The sequence below is a fragment of the Thunnus thynnus genome, chromosome 19 (assembly GCF_963924715.1).
Source record: "Thunnus thynnus chromosome 19, fThuThy2.1, whole genome shotgun sequence".
Lineage (NCBI taxonomy): Eukaryota > Metazoa > Chordata > Actinopteri > Scombriformes > Scombridae > Thunnus > Thunnus thynnus.
The window spans coordinates 25,410,103-25,426,588 of record NC_089535.1 but is presented as its reverse complement, the minus strand read 5'-3'; the positions used below and the strand labels follow the sequence as shown (position 1 = coordinate 25,426,588).

Genomic DNA, 16,486 nt, shown 5'->3' with positions numbered 1-16,486 from the left:
CTACTTGTCCTCTCTTTTCTCTCAGGTGTCTCTTTGCTGGACCATTGACCATCCTGGGACTCTCTTTGTTTGATTCAAAGCATCTCCAATCTTACAACACTCCATAACATCCTGTACACTCTCTTGATGCTGGTTATTTAGTTAGCAAGAAGCTCCAACTGTAAATTCAGGTAAAATCTTTCAAATGGATTAAATTGAAGAAAGAGCAAGTACAACATTGAATGGAAAATCAAAGGTATCTTAATAAGCATAATTTCCCCTCCGACTGAGCAAACATAAAAAAACCAAAGTTCAAATTAAGGGAAATTTGGCAACATCTTTTTAAAATCACCTTCAGTTACCAAAAGATTTAAAACACTTTGACATGATTGTAAGTAATGAGGTCTGGATGAGTTTCATATGTGGTTTCTAAATGTTTAAGGTATATTTAGTGCCAACTTAGTCGTCTGAAGGTCATTACTGTGGGTGGGGGGAGAAAGGCTGATGTATGTATTTGTGTGTGTAGCTGTGTGTCTGTGTTTCCATGCAGAAAAAAGATGTTGCACCAAAATAAACACAGAACTTCCTGTGTTTAGAGTACAAATGTAAGTCATTCTGACTTCCGAAGCCTTCATTGATCCGTCCATCTGTTTGTTGTTATAGGATATGTCTCCTCTGTTCATGCATGCACGTATTGTACACATACATGTAAAAATATAAAAGAAAAGTAATGATTAACTTATGTTGAGATAATAACAGCATGAAACTGAATTCCAGACAGTCTAATTTTTCAGTATCAATCAAATATTAAAATATTGATTGTGACTCTGAGTTTGGGGTTTTTCTGTTTTGCACTAACCAATCAGTAGTAAGTGATGTATTCCTGCTCCTCTTATTTGACACAGAAGCGGCTAGAAGCAGTTAATGTTTTTAAAGATATTCAAAGTAATATGTTTGATTTGCGTGAAACTCACAACAACTTGTTCAGCTGTGTTGATCTCATCCATCCAGATTTGGGGCCATTGTTCTGTTGCTAGGTAGCCAGTTATCAATGTAGGGAAACAATGTCCTCATCCTTAATCCCGCCTACAAAGCTCTGATTGGCCGATTGTTTCTCCAACCAAGGTAAACAGCTGTCAGTGAGCACAACATCAGACCTTTAGAAAATCTGGAACATGACCTTACTCAACAGGAAGTTGTGTTGTTCACACAACATGTCTTGGTGGGGATGAATATTTAAAAAAAAATCAATCTTATATGGTTGTTTAGTTTGGTGTGTGATTGACAGCTTTCACACCATCCTAAATGAATTGAACCAAACACAACCCACCAAGGTACGTTTGAACCACACCAAACAGGTTAGCTATGAACATATCACTGTTCTTTGCCTGTAATGACACTTGACGGATTCTTTTGGTTATCTTCATAGCTTTCTGTGTTGGTAACAGTGCTCACCTTCCTCTCCATGTTGTTTGATTTTGTCTTTTTATATTGAATAGTTCATCTTGTGACTCTTTGTGCCTTGTGGCATAACCAATGATCTTCCACTTTTGACTTGCTAGCCAGTCATCACTACAAAAATGTTACAAGTTTAACCCACAGCGGCGTTTTCGGCCAATGAATGCAAAGCTCCTCTTCTTTCTGCAGTGACCACACTGTCAGATGGTCTAAACATGGTCTTCCTAAAACAGTCTACTCTGGACCCACACAACATTTGTAGTTTTGATGTGACTATAAATGATGCAAAACATGTGGGTTCAGTTCATTTTTTGTCATTTTTTTCTACCAGTATTTATATATTTCTACTGTAAATGAACTATGTTTTGGAAAAAATTGAGCCATCTGGAATTCCAAAGAAGTTGCTTAAAAATAAATGTGTCTATTTGCGTGTCAGTGCAGAGAGACAGTGTTTGTGTGATTCAAGATTCAATACTTTATTGCCATATCAACATGATTCATTGGAATTTATCTTCTTGAGAAAAAGAAACTGAAACAGAACAAGACAAAAATAGTAAAACCACTCACTCAGAAAGCACACAACACATTAAGCACAGTATAACAGACATAATATCCAACCCATAAAATAATCATAAAAGCATAAAACAAATGGGTAAAATAAAATGTGTGTAAATACATATGTGGATTAAAAGGGATGTTGCTGTTTCCCCTGTAGTGACAGTAACAATGGCCATCCCACGTGTCACATCACTGCTCCTCCTCCCACGCTTCTCACAGAGAGGAACACAAAGCGCTATTATTATCACTGACAGGAAACATGTTGAACCAAACCAGCGAATAGAACCGACTCTCACTCAGAGTTGTTGTCGCTCTGCGTCTGACTCATCTCTTCCTTTCTGTTGTCTAGTTGATTCTCTCCTCTTTCAGCTCTCTTTCTCTTTCTGACATTTTTTTTCTGCCCGTTCTTCTGCCTCAATAACTTTCATTTTTCTGAAAGTTTTTTCCTCCCCTTTTTCTCAGTGCATCCCTTCTTTCTTTTTGTCTTTGTCTTGCAACTTTTACTGCACATGGCATTAAAGGGTCAGTTCACCCATAGTTCCCAGATCTTCTCAACTTGCCTCGTGATATCCAGTCATACAGATAGAATATAAGAATTCTAAGAATTCTGCTGTCATCTGCTTATAATGGAGGTGAATTCATTTGTTTGGAGCTCAAAGCATTAAAAAAAACTTTTCAGAAAAAATCCCCTTGTTACCCTGTGAAAAGTTTAGCTTAGACTCTACCTTCTATTAAAAGTAAAAATATTTTTGAGGCATCAGTTCCTCATTTACAACTGACTTAAATATAGCAATATATGCTATACATATATGAAATGCTGCTGGGAGTATGTGTCTTTCAACATAACAAAAAAAAGTGTCTATTGAAAATTTCTGAATGTTCATTAGAGAGCTGCAACGATTAATCGATTAATTGATTAGTCAATTCAACAGAAAATTAATTGATAACTATTTTGATACTTGAATAATTTTTTTTTTTTTAAAGCAAAAATGCAAAACATTTGTTGGTTCCAGTTTCTCAAATGTGAGGATTTGAAACTTTTCTGTGTCACACATGATAGTAAACTGAATATCTTTGGATTTTGTCCTGTTGGTCACACAACACAGGCATTTTTCAATGTTTTCTGACATTTTATAGACAAAACAATTAATTGAAAACGAAAATAACTGGCAACTGTTAATGTTTGTCATTTGTTGTCCTACAGTATACCAGTGTAAACCTCTGCCAGCTAAAGCATGATACATTGTTATGAACTTGTTTCTGCCAGAGGTTCACAACCTTATTTGCTTTTGATCTCTCAGTACAAAGCAAAATACAGTATACTGTATACGCAACTAGCCCCCCACCCCAATCACAGCATGCATGACTATAAATTGCAAGCAGTTCAATAGGAGAGTAAGTTTCCCTTCTCAGACTATTTCATTTCAATAATTTTAGAGGCCAAAAAAGAATCAAAAATCAGAGAAAGTTGTGACAAATAAATATCTTTTCTGTAGTAGATTGGGAACCACTGGTTTAGACAACTCAAAGTACTTGGTTAAGGCCAGGAAAAGACAGTGGTTAGAGGTCAATGCTGGCTTGAAACACCAGACAGGATGGGTTATCCAGAATTAACACCTTCCTCAAACTTTAATCAAGTATTTGAGTAGTCTAGACATAACACAAGTTAGATGTGAACCCCAGAGATTTGAAAAGTTCATAGATTATTATTTTATTCTTCAGGAGATGTTACACAGCTGATAGTAAACTCCTCTCAGTGAGTAGTTAAGGCATTGGAAATGATGTCTGCAGGTCCTTTAAAACACGTATTATGTCTTAAATTAAAAACTGCAAATATTAGACTATAAAGTCATCAATCTTTCTTACAGGTGAGTCCATCATATCTTAATTTCATTATTGGTATTTCACCAGATTAACGTTAAGAAGGTAAAAATGAATTTGCAAACATGTTCATGTACAACATTTATATCAATCATCATGTTTGTTAAGTATCAAAGCATGAATAAAGCTTGATTAAAGAGAAATAATGAGAGATTTGTGGTTTTGTAGTTTGAATTGTTATGACCTACCTGTTGTTGTTTATTGTTTGTCAGATTTCCTTTGTCCTGGCTGGAATTTGATCCCACATTTCCATGTTCTTGTTCGGTTCGGTGTTCTTCTTAAAGGTGTTTCCCCATGATCTTCAGCACTGATTAACACAAACAAGCAGAGAGGAAAAAGATCAGACTGATGGTGGAAAATTCACCTAAGAAAAAAAAACTTTCCAATAAGTCAAAAAGTCCCTTCATACTTCTTTAAACTTCATAATGTGAAGAAATATTGTGGTTTTTTTTGTGAGACATATGTTCACAATGACAACATGACAAAATAAATTGGGTTATTTACTTTATCATATCATATTTCATATTTTTAAGACAATAGATTCTGACATTATTATTTATTCAGCCTATAACTGCATGTTATTACTGCAACCTAGAACTGAAGAGGAGGATGCTGCCCTCTGCTGGCAAAGAGCATACAAGCCAAAAACAATGAGGATTTCCCATGAGGAGAAATGAACACCAAATGAAAATTTAAATCCAGAAATAAAAAAATGGCCCCATCTAGTGGTTAACTGCAGGTACTGCACATAATCTATAAATCCACTCCTTTAACATGCCTTCTTACAGACAACTCTGTCAAGGTTTTTTAAAAATATAATGTGAGACTTGACTCACTCAGACAAGTCATAAAGGGATAACAACATGTAATGTGTGATGATCAACATAAACCAAAAAAGATAAAAAGTGCAAATATACTTTTCAAATGTTATAAGTAGAACTCAAATACTATCAAATTGCACCCCTCTTATCTTAAAAAATCAAGGAGCAGTTTTTAATGCATGCAAACACACTGTAGCTGAACAGCATCTACAGTGTGTCAAAGGAGTTTTAACTGATGATGTGGATCCTTTTCATGTCTTCTTGCCTCATTTTTCCCTCCCTCTCTCCTTCTTCTTCTTCTTGAGCTCTTTGAAAAAGATTTTTACAAGCTTTGCAAAAACTCTGTCAGTAAGTGGAACAAAGCCCAGCTAGAAAGCCATCAGCGATTAAAATAGTAGCTTCGTGGAGCCAGCGCAGCATCAAATAAAATGGAAAAACCCAATAAAATCCGCCAACAAAAAACAGTGTTTCCTCTAATGAAACTTTAACATGCCGAGTTTATTCTATAAACACAGTTACAGCGTGACCAACTAATACGTCTCTGTCTAGGGTTCAGGAGGACTAATCCCTGAAAAGCTTTCACTCTGCCCCACATAATAATAAAAACTGCATAATTGTCAATCAACAGATTAATGTGATGGAAAGTAGAGAAAGAATGACTAATAAATGTAGATCTTCTTAACATGTGTGCACAAGTTCTAATCTGCAAGAAAATCCAAACACTGAAAAGATTAAACACCAAATAGCATAGAATCCAATAGGGAATGTAAGACCTTATTTGGAAAAAAAAAGTTCAGATCTTAAATTATAGAGCTTAAGGGAAAAAGTTATATGCACCATGTTTCAATATGGAATCCAAAACTCCCAGATGGTCACACCTAAATCACATAATCACATTATAATAAAAACACCCAAATCACATGATCTGTTTTGTGTTATCCGTGTTTGGTTGTTGGGTGTCTTCTGGTTTCAATTTCCTGACAAATGTGAAAATGTGGCAAGGGAACAAGTGGATAAAACCCTTTCATAAACACATAAACTTCACCTCAACCTGCACTAATGCTGCAAAGTTTCATCTTATCCTAAAACCAGGATACCACACACATGCACAGTGGTTGTAGCTGGCAGATTTATGTGGCATCCACCCAAACCCTCTTCTGACTGTTGACAGGTCCAGACTCAGACCTGACATTTAAGAGAGTATATTTAGCTGCCTGTTTCTGTCTGTCTCTCTCTCTCTCTCTCACTATAATACTCTCATGTCAACCCCTGCAGGCATCTGGATCCTCACACTCATACTGGACTTTAACACACCAGTCTTAGAGAGTAATCAGTTAGTAAATGGAAGTACACACACACTGCTGCCACAGCACATGGACACATAACAGCATGAAGTTTGATGTAAATTACGTAAAATGAATTTAGACTGTTGCCCTGGATGAAACACGTGCAAAAACATGTCCAGTAGACACAGTGTTCAACTACCTTCACCTGGGTCCCACGTCCTGTTGTATGTAATCATAAATATAAAATAATTATGATTAAAGACCCCTTCCAGACATGTTTCAAGATGTATGTAAAATACTTTACTTTGAATAATAATTTGTGTCTGGTATGTTTTTTCCACAAAGAAAGTTCAATTATCTTGTTATCTTGTTAAAATGAGATTTACAACTTCTCCCTAATTCCAGAATCTATGAATATAAAAATATTGTTCATTTCAGAAGTTTAACTGTTGGACAAAATATGTTTTCTGCTTCACTGAAAAGTCCATTCTAGTTTATGTGCACTGGAGGTTTCTAGTTTTCACATCACACTTGTGCAAATTGAATACTGGCCCATGATTGGCTCCAAACTAGTTGTGATGTCACAAATCCTGATCGTAGGCACACGCCTTAAACCCAGATTTTAGGTGAACACTGAAAACATTCCCTCTCTAGCAGATGAATGTAGGGGGGGGGGGCTTTAATAATCATTAATTTCTTCATTTTTCCTCCCAGGTGTATATTTTGTGTCTTTTTAAACATTTTCCTTTGGTTTTCTGGGTCTTAATGTACGTTGTCAATATTGTATGTTTGATGTGTTTTTTGGACTTAGACACATTTATTTCCTGCAGGTAGTGATATTTGACTGTTTTTTAGGCTTCTGAAGGGAGGGTCTTCCCAATCTTTAAAATATAATTTGCTAAAGCGTAATCAAAGACACATTTTTGAACTGTTGATACATTATACAGTATATCATTAGTATAAAAGTTAGTAATGCAGCCTGGATCTCAGAGGTTTTAAGGCAATTGTAGTCCAAATTATGAATAAATTAAATTGTTTTGGTGTTGGGACTTAGAATGTATGACCCATTTCCCCCATGTTTTTGGCTGTCTTCACCCACCCTGCATTCAACTCATCAACATTTAGTGCTGGACAGATAGCTTTTCAAAGGCTGCTGTGATGTGTTCCTGACCAACAGAGATGAAAACATTCAAATGTTCTCTCTAATGGCTGCATTTGCAGTATTTGTGAGAGAACAGTACTGATTCATAAATGTTCTGACATTACTCTGTTTTCCTCTGTTTTTTTTTGTTACTTAAAAAGACACTCCTACGTGTCCGACACTCCACACAACTACGTCCATAAAATGACAATTGGTGTTTAAAATAGACTTGCCTGCCAATGTCATTTCAGTTACCAATTTTAGTGCATTTACATAGTGGTGACGTCAAAAGTAATGTAATTCTGTGTGATTTTGGAAAAATAACATGCTATAACATTAAGCAATAATAATAATAATAAAAATAAGTTTAATTATGCTTTGACAAACAAAGCAAAAGCAGGATACTCATAAGGCAATATAACAACAGAAAGCCAAACAGTAAGATCAAACAAAAGTCAGTCAAAATGAAGGTAAAGTTAAGAAATGATTTAAAAGAACTGATTCTCTCCTCAGGCAGGTTGTTCCAAAGCTGAGAGGCCCTGATGGCAAAAGGACAGTCACCTTTAGATTTAAAGCTATAATATGTAACTATTCCACATTAAATTGTCTAAAAATGTTATATGTTATATATTTTGTTGAGTTGTGTATTTACATTATCCCAAATGTTTCCAACAATTTTCAAACTGAGAGAAATCCCTAATTTTAATCAAGGTAACGGTCCGTTTCATTTGGTTGCCTGTCAGTGGCGTCATACCACCTCTACCAAAGAGTATATGTGCACAAGATGATCATCATCTTGTGTGCATGCATTGGTGTTGTGGTTGTCCACCACAATGGCGTCTACCAGAGAATATACGCATGCAAGATAGTAGCATTGTGGTAGCCTGCCAGAAACTGTCATGAATTGACTTTTATTCAGTTTTAAGCCACGCTTTACGATTAACTTTTTAGATCTTGGTCATTACATATCTTTTAACTGGCTGAAGGATTTTAGTCATCAGACGTCTGGATCTTAAGTTCAGAGAAACAAGTTGAGCAAACGTTAGCAGCAGATTGGCTCACACAGAGCCCCCTACCAGACATCCTGTGTCCACCAAACAACATCAGACAAAAATGATTTTTAACGTGAAACTGCTATATTCACTATGTCCACTGGTTTTAATCACTGGGTCTGTTTGCTTTGGAGAGGAGGAGACCTCCGTGGATAATTCGGCTATGGTAAAAACCTGCTGAACATCTGGATCTTAAATTGTCAGAGAAACAAGTTGAGCAAACATTAGCAGCAGCTCGGCTCGCAGCCCCTCTGCACATCCTGTGTCTGCCAAACAGTGTGAGAGAAACACTGATTTTTAACATGAAACTGCTTTATTCAGTGTTTTACCAGTTTTAATCACTGAGTCTGTTTGTTTTGGAGAGGAGGAGACCTCTGCGAATAATTCACCTCCCAGTAAAAACATCCTGAACTATGAACACTGAAGGAATCCTAACCGGGAGAAGCTGGTTGTTTAACAATGAAGACAATAACTCCCATGATCCCATGCTACTTCACAACGTCATCAAACTTCATATTTTGTTATTTTTTTGATGATTGATTGAGAGACACGTGCTTTAAAAGTGATCAGTAAAAACTTAAAATCAATTCTAAATTGAACAGGAAGCTATTGTAGAGATGCCAAGATTGGGGTTATGTGATGTCGTCTATTAAAACCAGTAAGAGGCCTAGCTGTTGCAGTCTGAACTAGGTGGAGGTGAGAGAGTGATGTTTGGTTTATGATATCTATAATATATATAGATATAAATGTTTATATACTGGAGTTTTTTTTAAAGTACTTGTCAGAAGTAAATATCAGAGCCAAACCTCTGCTGACGATGTAGAGGATCTGAACTGCCAACGCTTATAAACAAAAGGTGAGGAACATGGAGCTTTGTTCCAGTTAATGGAAAACATCTCATCATCTGTGCAGCAACAGGCTGAAACATGGAAAACATGTTGAAAATAGACTCTGTCTGTTCTTTCTCTCAATGTTTTTCTTTCTTTCATTTGTTCTCTCTTTCTCATTACCCCTCCTTCCCTCTTTCTTCCCCCTCACTACACTGTTGATTCTCTCTGATCCAAATTTTCTGTATTTGGTTTGGTTATACTCACACATGCCCAGTTTGGTGATTTGTCCCGCTGCCAGGTCAGAGATTTTGGAAGTATGAGAGGAAAACAAATCTAACTTTAGCTCAGTATGATGGACTGTGTTCCCCTCTAGAGTTCAAACCAGTTGAGATGCATGTTAGTTCATGCCCATAAACACTTGTTTTGGGTGTTATGTAGGTGCTATACTAAATAAACTTATTATTATTATTATTTTGTAATGTAATGCAATTTTATGTACATTCTCACTCCCATCAAACACGTAGTCCCCTTCCCCAAAGAACAAGATGCTAATGTTTATCACACACCACAAAATAAACAAACGTTAAAGGTGTAAATATATAAAAATTAAAGATACAACTTTATTCTTACATCCTTTTTACTAGTGGGGCAAACAATGAAAGCTGGGTCTGCGGGTGGTGCCGGAGTAAAGGCAACGCGCACTGTTTAGCTTGTTAGTATGCTAACATTTTACTTACATACAATATGTTAACATGCTAATGTCTAGCATGTAATGTGTAGCATCTTACTGCCAGCTAGCACAGTAACATGTAACATTTAATATAACTTGTTAACATGCCTGCATTACCTGCCCTTGCATTTAAGCTACACTCATCGGCCACTTTATTAGAAACACCTGTGCAATCTAATGCAATCCAATACAACAGCTCTGCCATAAATTCTACTTTTATGAAGCTTATACATTTTCAGTTTTTGTTGACATTGTCAGAAAGGTGATAATTCTGCTTTATGTTTAGTACTGAGGTAGTAGTGGGTGGTCATGGTATACTGGAGTGCATTATATCGTAAAGTGTCCCTAATATTTTGCCCCCCTCATGTATGTTAATGGCATGGACAAAATACTAGGAACACTTTTCAATATAATGCAATCAAATACTGGATGACAATGCTCTTCACCCCGAGGACTATGGTTACCATAGTTTTTCTTAGAAATGGCTCCAAAGACTAAACAGCAATCACATTTTAGCTCTCAGAAGAGTGAGAGAAAGTGGTTGTGCTATATATCATTACCTCTTGATCTAGCCTACTGAAGTTCTTATGTGAACTACATGAAATGAACACAACCTCTTAACACTGCATTAAGTGGTTGTGGCACATAATGTGTTAAAATGTATACCAATGGAAAGTCAATTTGGATCATTTGTTGTGATAGACACACAAATATTAGCCGGAGAAGTGAGGCAGTTCAGATGCCGTCTATGTAAGGTGACAAATGTCCATATTTGGAGGTGATGAGTTGGGTGAATGGCTAGAGAGATAGATGGCAAAGAGTGGATTTAGCTGCAGGAGACCACCATTCACTTCTCATGAAAAAAATACAAGCACAGCAGTATGGGTAGTATCCATAAAACTCACCAAAGCTTTCTACTGCAATAATTTTTCCAACTTTCTGGTTGTAATCTCTAGCGTCTAATAACTTATACAGCATTTGCTCCTCTCTGCTGTTATTACAGACATGTCTGAGCTAGCCACAACGCCTCAACTCGCTCATGGACTGCTGTGACTAGCTTTGATGTTTTAGCCTGAGAAAGTCTAGGGCTTATGGGAAATGGTGTTTGTTAACTGCCGCTAAAAATATATTGAATTAGCAACAATATTGGATCATTTTTCAAAAAAAAATGGGGGATTCTGAATGAGGTTTTCTTACTTCTGGAACAGAAGCCAGACGTTCTGGTTTCACTCATGCTCTCTATGTGTAGTTTGCACACCAATGTTGTTTGTACCAAATTTCATGCCTTCACTCTTGATCAAAGTGTTGGAGTGACAGACCAACCAATGACCGACCATTTGATTTGCCAATGTTATGGTTATGATATATATATATATAGAGTATGCTAACCTGCAATTTACAGTAACCTTTCGCAGAGCCAGAGCTTGAGGCAGCACTGCTCTCATCCCCCATTCCTATTGGTTGTCCCTTCTTTCTGTATTCACTGAAAAGCATATTTAGAAATGGGAACCCATACAATAACCTCAGCGTGTGTGTTCACAGAGTCTCAGAGTAAGGTTGCTGTAGGCCAGTGGCTCCAGTGAACCATGAAGGTGGGCTCCAGGCCACAGACCCAGAGGAGTGCCCATGTAAGGCCACTTCCTCCCCCCTGCAGCAGAACCCTTTTTGCTGGGCTCGCTGAGTGGGAGTGCCAGCCTGGTCTGCCTGGTAGTCTGTAATTACTGTAGGTTGGTCCAATGAGGGCCAGAGTCTCAGAGGGCCACGTTAGTGTTAGTTCAGATGTAGAGGAACTTCCTCCAAACATGTTTCAAATTAGAGCTGAAACACGTGCGTAAACATGTAATCACACTTTCACACATGTAAAGGAAGACCGTGTTTAAACAAAATATATGCTTACACTATATTTTTATACACATACATGTACGTGGGCAAGGAAACTTGTATGTGCAAAAAACATGCATGCACTTTTACATAATCAGACATGATTATGACAACAACTAAGAGACAACTGTTTTTCATACTATAGAAACTGGATAAAGTTTGTCTATATATTAAGTATCATTATTCTGCTGCATTGTCCTAAAATTGGGGAACTGTGTGTAAAGAGTCCTATGGTGTCCATGCTATATAATTGTATACACCATCAAATTGAAGCTCATTTTCATTTTTTTAGAGTGAAAGATGATGACAGATTATGGCAGTCAAAAATGTTCTAAACTGGACCACATGGACATGCAATCCTGTTTGCCAAATGCAATAAAAAAACATTTTGGAGAAAACATTATTGCTGCCTGGAATATGTTTACTGTCATTTTCTTCTTATACTGCACAGAGTTCATAGGGGGGACATAGGCAGGGATAGCTGTGCGCAGAGATCAGACAGTCATTGTTTTGCAAGTCACAATAAGCTTTGGCTGTGAAGTCAACACCAAAAAGTGAAGACTAACAAGTTCCAAGTCAGGTCCAAGTCCTAAGTGCTTAAGAAGTCATTCAGTCTGCCAAGCACACCTTTTCCTACTGCTTTCTGTCTGATTAATTCTAAAGTATACCTGAGAGCTGTGTCCTTTGTCCTACTGTATGTGTGGTTGAGTTTAGGCTACTAAAACAATGATGGGAACTGCTTGTCAGGGCACTGCTTGTTGGGACATTAGAGGACAAGAAGACATGGCTCAATTCTCATATCTCCCACAGTGATGGAGCCCAGTAAGCCGGCAATCTGCCCTTGCATCAATGGCCTACCACTGACATTATCTGACGGCTCTCTTGGCTGGTGTCCGAGAGCTGACTTACAGTGGTGCTTCGGAGGCTGTGGTTTGTGTAGATGCACGAAAGACCCACCTGAAAGGTGTAATAATAAGGATATGTATTATATTTTGGGGATGGAGGGAGACAATATCATTTAGTCTCATACAAAATTATTAGACTGTCATGTCTTTATTAGCCGACAGACATTAAGTGTAATCACCTCTTCGCTGATCTTTTTCATCATGTTCCCGAGGTAGTGGACACCCATCTGCTCCTGGCTGTACCACACATCAGAGGCCACAGTGTGCTTCGGGGGAAGGCAGAAAGATTTGGCATCTGATGGACATTTGGAAATATACAGTATGTCTTGAAACTTGCAACCAGACACATTGGGCCTAGCAAACATAAAACCTCTTAGGTTTTCCTTATCTGGGTCATTCGGGTCTTTATGATTCTTAGTTTGTTGATTGTGTGCCAGGCTTACATATTCGACCCCATCCTCGTCGGATGAAAGATACCATGGATAGCTCTCGGTTGCCCTCCTTGTCACACTGAGCCAAACATAGTTGGATGTCGAACCAGACTTTTCTTACCAGGCCAAGGGGTGTATCAGGAGACAGTGCAGTGGAATTTCTAATGAGTTCAAGGTTTGACTCAGAGATACAGGGATGATGGAGGGTGGTATCATTACCACTTTTTGTGGTAAGTTGAACAAATGGGTTAAAAGAAATGTTGAAGTCACTCATTGTTGTAATTGGATGTTAGCTTGTTCACATGTTGCAATAAATTGTAAACGGCTTTGACTGCATCCCTGTTGCTATGGTTACTCATTTTAGCCAGCACATTAATTTAGAGTGGTGAACAGACAGTTTCACTCGAACTTATTAGTAGGTGTCCATTATCAGGAATTAATGGACACTCTGCAGCCAATCAGAATTAAGTATTCACCCAGACCATGGTATAAACAGTATTATCAGTAGTCTCCAGTGGATTGTTCTTGCGGACCAGGAAAGAAAAAATACATTTGTGACAAAGTGCTGATCCTTAGAGAATAGAAATAGAAATAAGAAAATATCACATCATCAGTCTTTCTGTCATATTGGTAGAGAAGTGCTGACTGCTTATTGGAGGCAGAGTTCAGCACTGTTGTAGTGGTATGTGGTCAATGATAAGGCATGTCTGTGTATTTCTCAATCTTTTTCTGAATTTAAGTGATGCATTTACAACAAGTCTGAAACTGTGTAAACCTCTCAAACCATGGGACAGTACACAGACCAGTCTGGGGTGAACAGGGTTACAGCTGAGTCAGTCCTAATTGGATCAGTGGTTTTACAGTCATTTCCCAGAACAGATTGCTCTACAGTAGACATGGGTGAGGTCAGTACAGTAAGTCTGAGGGAGATTTTCATTTAGTCTGAAACCAGCAGGAAATAAGAGAAAAAAGAGACATTCGTAATTCAGTCCAGTATATTGTCTGATTTTTAGCTTATTGCAGATATATAGGAATAAAAATATCAGCTGTAAAATAAGTAATGAGAAATAGCTTTATTTAATGATTTATTCATTATAACGGTGTCTCCATTACATAGTTTGTCCAAAACAAATTACTGCCAAGTTTATTTTTTAACTGTTAAGTGTCCTGCTTGGTACATGTCTCCGTCAATTTTTTCAAAAAATGTAAAAAAAAAAATTTTTAAAAATGATATTGGCTTATTTATTGTTATCAGGCCTTAAAATTCTAAATTAACTATCTTGCATTGGCCTCAAAAATCCAATATTTGTCGAGTCATAGCTAGCCTTTGTGGGTTTCAACAAGTCAAATTGCAAAGCATTAATGTAAACAGTTTACTGTATTGTAAACAATCTACTTCTTTAAGATTCATGTTACTGGGTGAAAGTAAAGTAACTGATTGATTTAGCTGCTGCTTGAGGCAGACATCACTCATTAGTACAAATTTAACCTGAAATCAAGCAGTGACTTCTGGTTCTTTTAAGGTTCATGAATATGCATGTCATTATCTGTATTAGCCACATATACAATATTTGTAAATGGCTGCTGTAAGCACCCAAGAATTAAAAAAAGAATAAGAGAACATATAGAAATATCTGGAAAATAGCATTTCAATCAGAGCAGAAATCAATCAGATCAATATATTGGGTATATATAATACGAGGTTCAGATTATTTACTTTGAAACTACCATAAATAAATACATGAATGACTAAAATGATGAAATCCAGTAGCCTACCGCTCTCCATCAGTGTAAACATTGCTGTCTGGATGGTGGCAGCCATACATGACAAGAAGAGGTTGGCAGTCAGTAAATACACAACACATGGCCAGTGTGGCGCAAATCAATAACTGTTAAAAAAATGTTTTCTCTTGTGTTATTTTCAATTTTTTTTTTTATCATTACACTTAACAGAAAGCATGTTATCATTGGCTCCCCCTGCAGGTTACATCTAATAAAGTATTGTGGAATATAATAGATATCTGGAAAATACTGTAGACTGTACTGCTTTTCATACAATATTTTTTTCTATATATCCATATATCATTTTCTATTTAACGTTAACATTGGATGTCAGTGTGACAGACGTTTAACAGTACATCAGGCTTCTGAAATGAATTACAAAACATTTCTTCCTCCTCTTTGGCACCCTGGGCGACTGCCTAGCTCACCTATGCCTAAAAACGGCTCTGATCTACAGTATTTCTTTCTGATCAAATCATTTATCAACTTGCAGTATTTAAGCCCACAGTAGCCCTCTGAGTTTTCTCAGAAGTACCAGTCAGTCTGATTTCCTTTGTTTCCGCTGGTTTGCCTTTGTGTGCCAGAGTGATCTGTTCATATTTTCACCAACCTGAAAGCTGTTTGGCAGCACAGGATGTTTGCTGGGCCACTCTCAAGAGTGACTGAAAACATGAGGTTTGTGTGAGGTCACTTGCAGGTCTAGAGGCAACGGCTCCTTCACTTCCTGTATTATTTTAGGATGATGCATACACATACAAGTGTACGGAGGCCCTCTGTGGTCACAAAAGAAATTCTTGAGGCCATACTGAGCTACACTAGACATATGAAGTGCTTTTGCGTCTGCATGAGATGCCATGATTATGGCTGCTGTATTTCCTCTGCCTTTATTGAACAGTGCATACGTACCAACCCTCAGTCTAACCATACTATGGTATGGAGTCCCATTTTGACCGCAAAACATATTTTTATTCATATATCAAAACCATGATTCATGGTTCTGACTGAATATAAAGCTACTATGTCTGCACGAACTACTGTGAGAGCAGGGCCATGAACGAAAGAGAGGTGAAGAGTCGTTATGTAAGTTTACCAGCCTGAGACAGCCAATTATGTAATAAATCATTTCTGACTGAAACGGTAAAACACACTGAAGAAAACTGTGAAGTAAACTGTATTCACACATAGAAAGTCAATGGAAAGATGCAATTAGATGCACACAGGGGCAAATAAACACGGATTGCAGCAGCTTTCAAAGATGGATATGGATATATATCAAGCTCATCAAAGGAAGCAAAGGCAGTTGAAGAAGGAGAGAAGGATGAAATTGGGTCACACTGGTTTAATTGGATCAAGAGAATGATTGCTGTAGTTGTAGATGTGACACTTCTGCAACCATTGTATTGTTTGTTTCAAGTTGGAAAGCTGCTATCGAACTCAGGTGCAGTCCAGAAGTTCCCCTGGACTCCACATCACATGTGAAAGCCAGCTGCCCACTGGAAGCTGAATATTGTATCGGGGGTGACTTGTATAAATATCTCTCAGAATGCATACTGTGGATGCATATGTATCTCAGGGTACTTATAAATCCTGCCTCCTTTTCTACAGAACAGCCTGGAGCTCGGCTGTGATACTGATCAAACCTTGACCATGAAGTAGAATCTCACTGATATTTTTGTAACCCTTTCAGTCAGTTCAAAAGGTAAGACAGAAGGCCGATGCATTATGCATCATCGTTCTGGCCTGGAGAGATA

At 37.5% G+C, this 16,486-nt stretch overlaps 1 protein-coding gene across 3 annotated transcripts in view; it reads right to left on the bottom strand.

Moving 5' to 3' along the window:
• The window catches only part of sh3bp2 (SH3-domain binding protein 2), a 94,996-nt gene that overhangs the window by 36,139 nt on the left and 42,371 nt on the right, over positions 1 to 16,486 (bottom strand). For all 3 annotated transcript variants that reach the window (XM_067575250.1, XM_067575252.1, XM_067575251.1), the window contains one exon: positions 4,065 to 4,183. The gene's annotated coding sequence lies outside the window, so the exon portion shown is untranslated. The remainder of the gene's footprint in view (positions 1 to 4,064; positions 4,184 to 16,486) is intronic.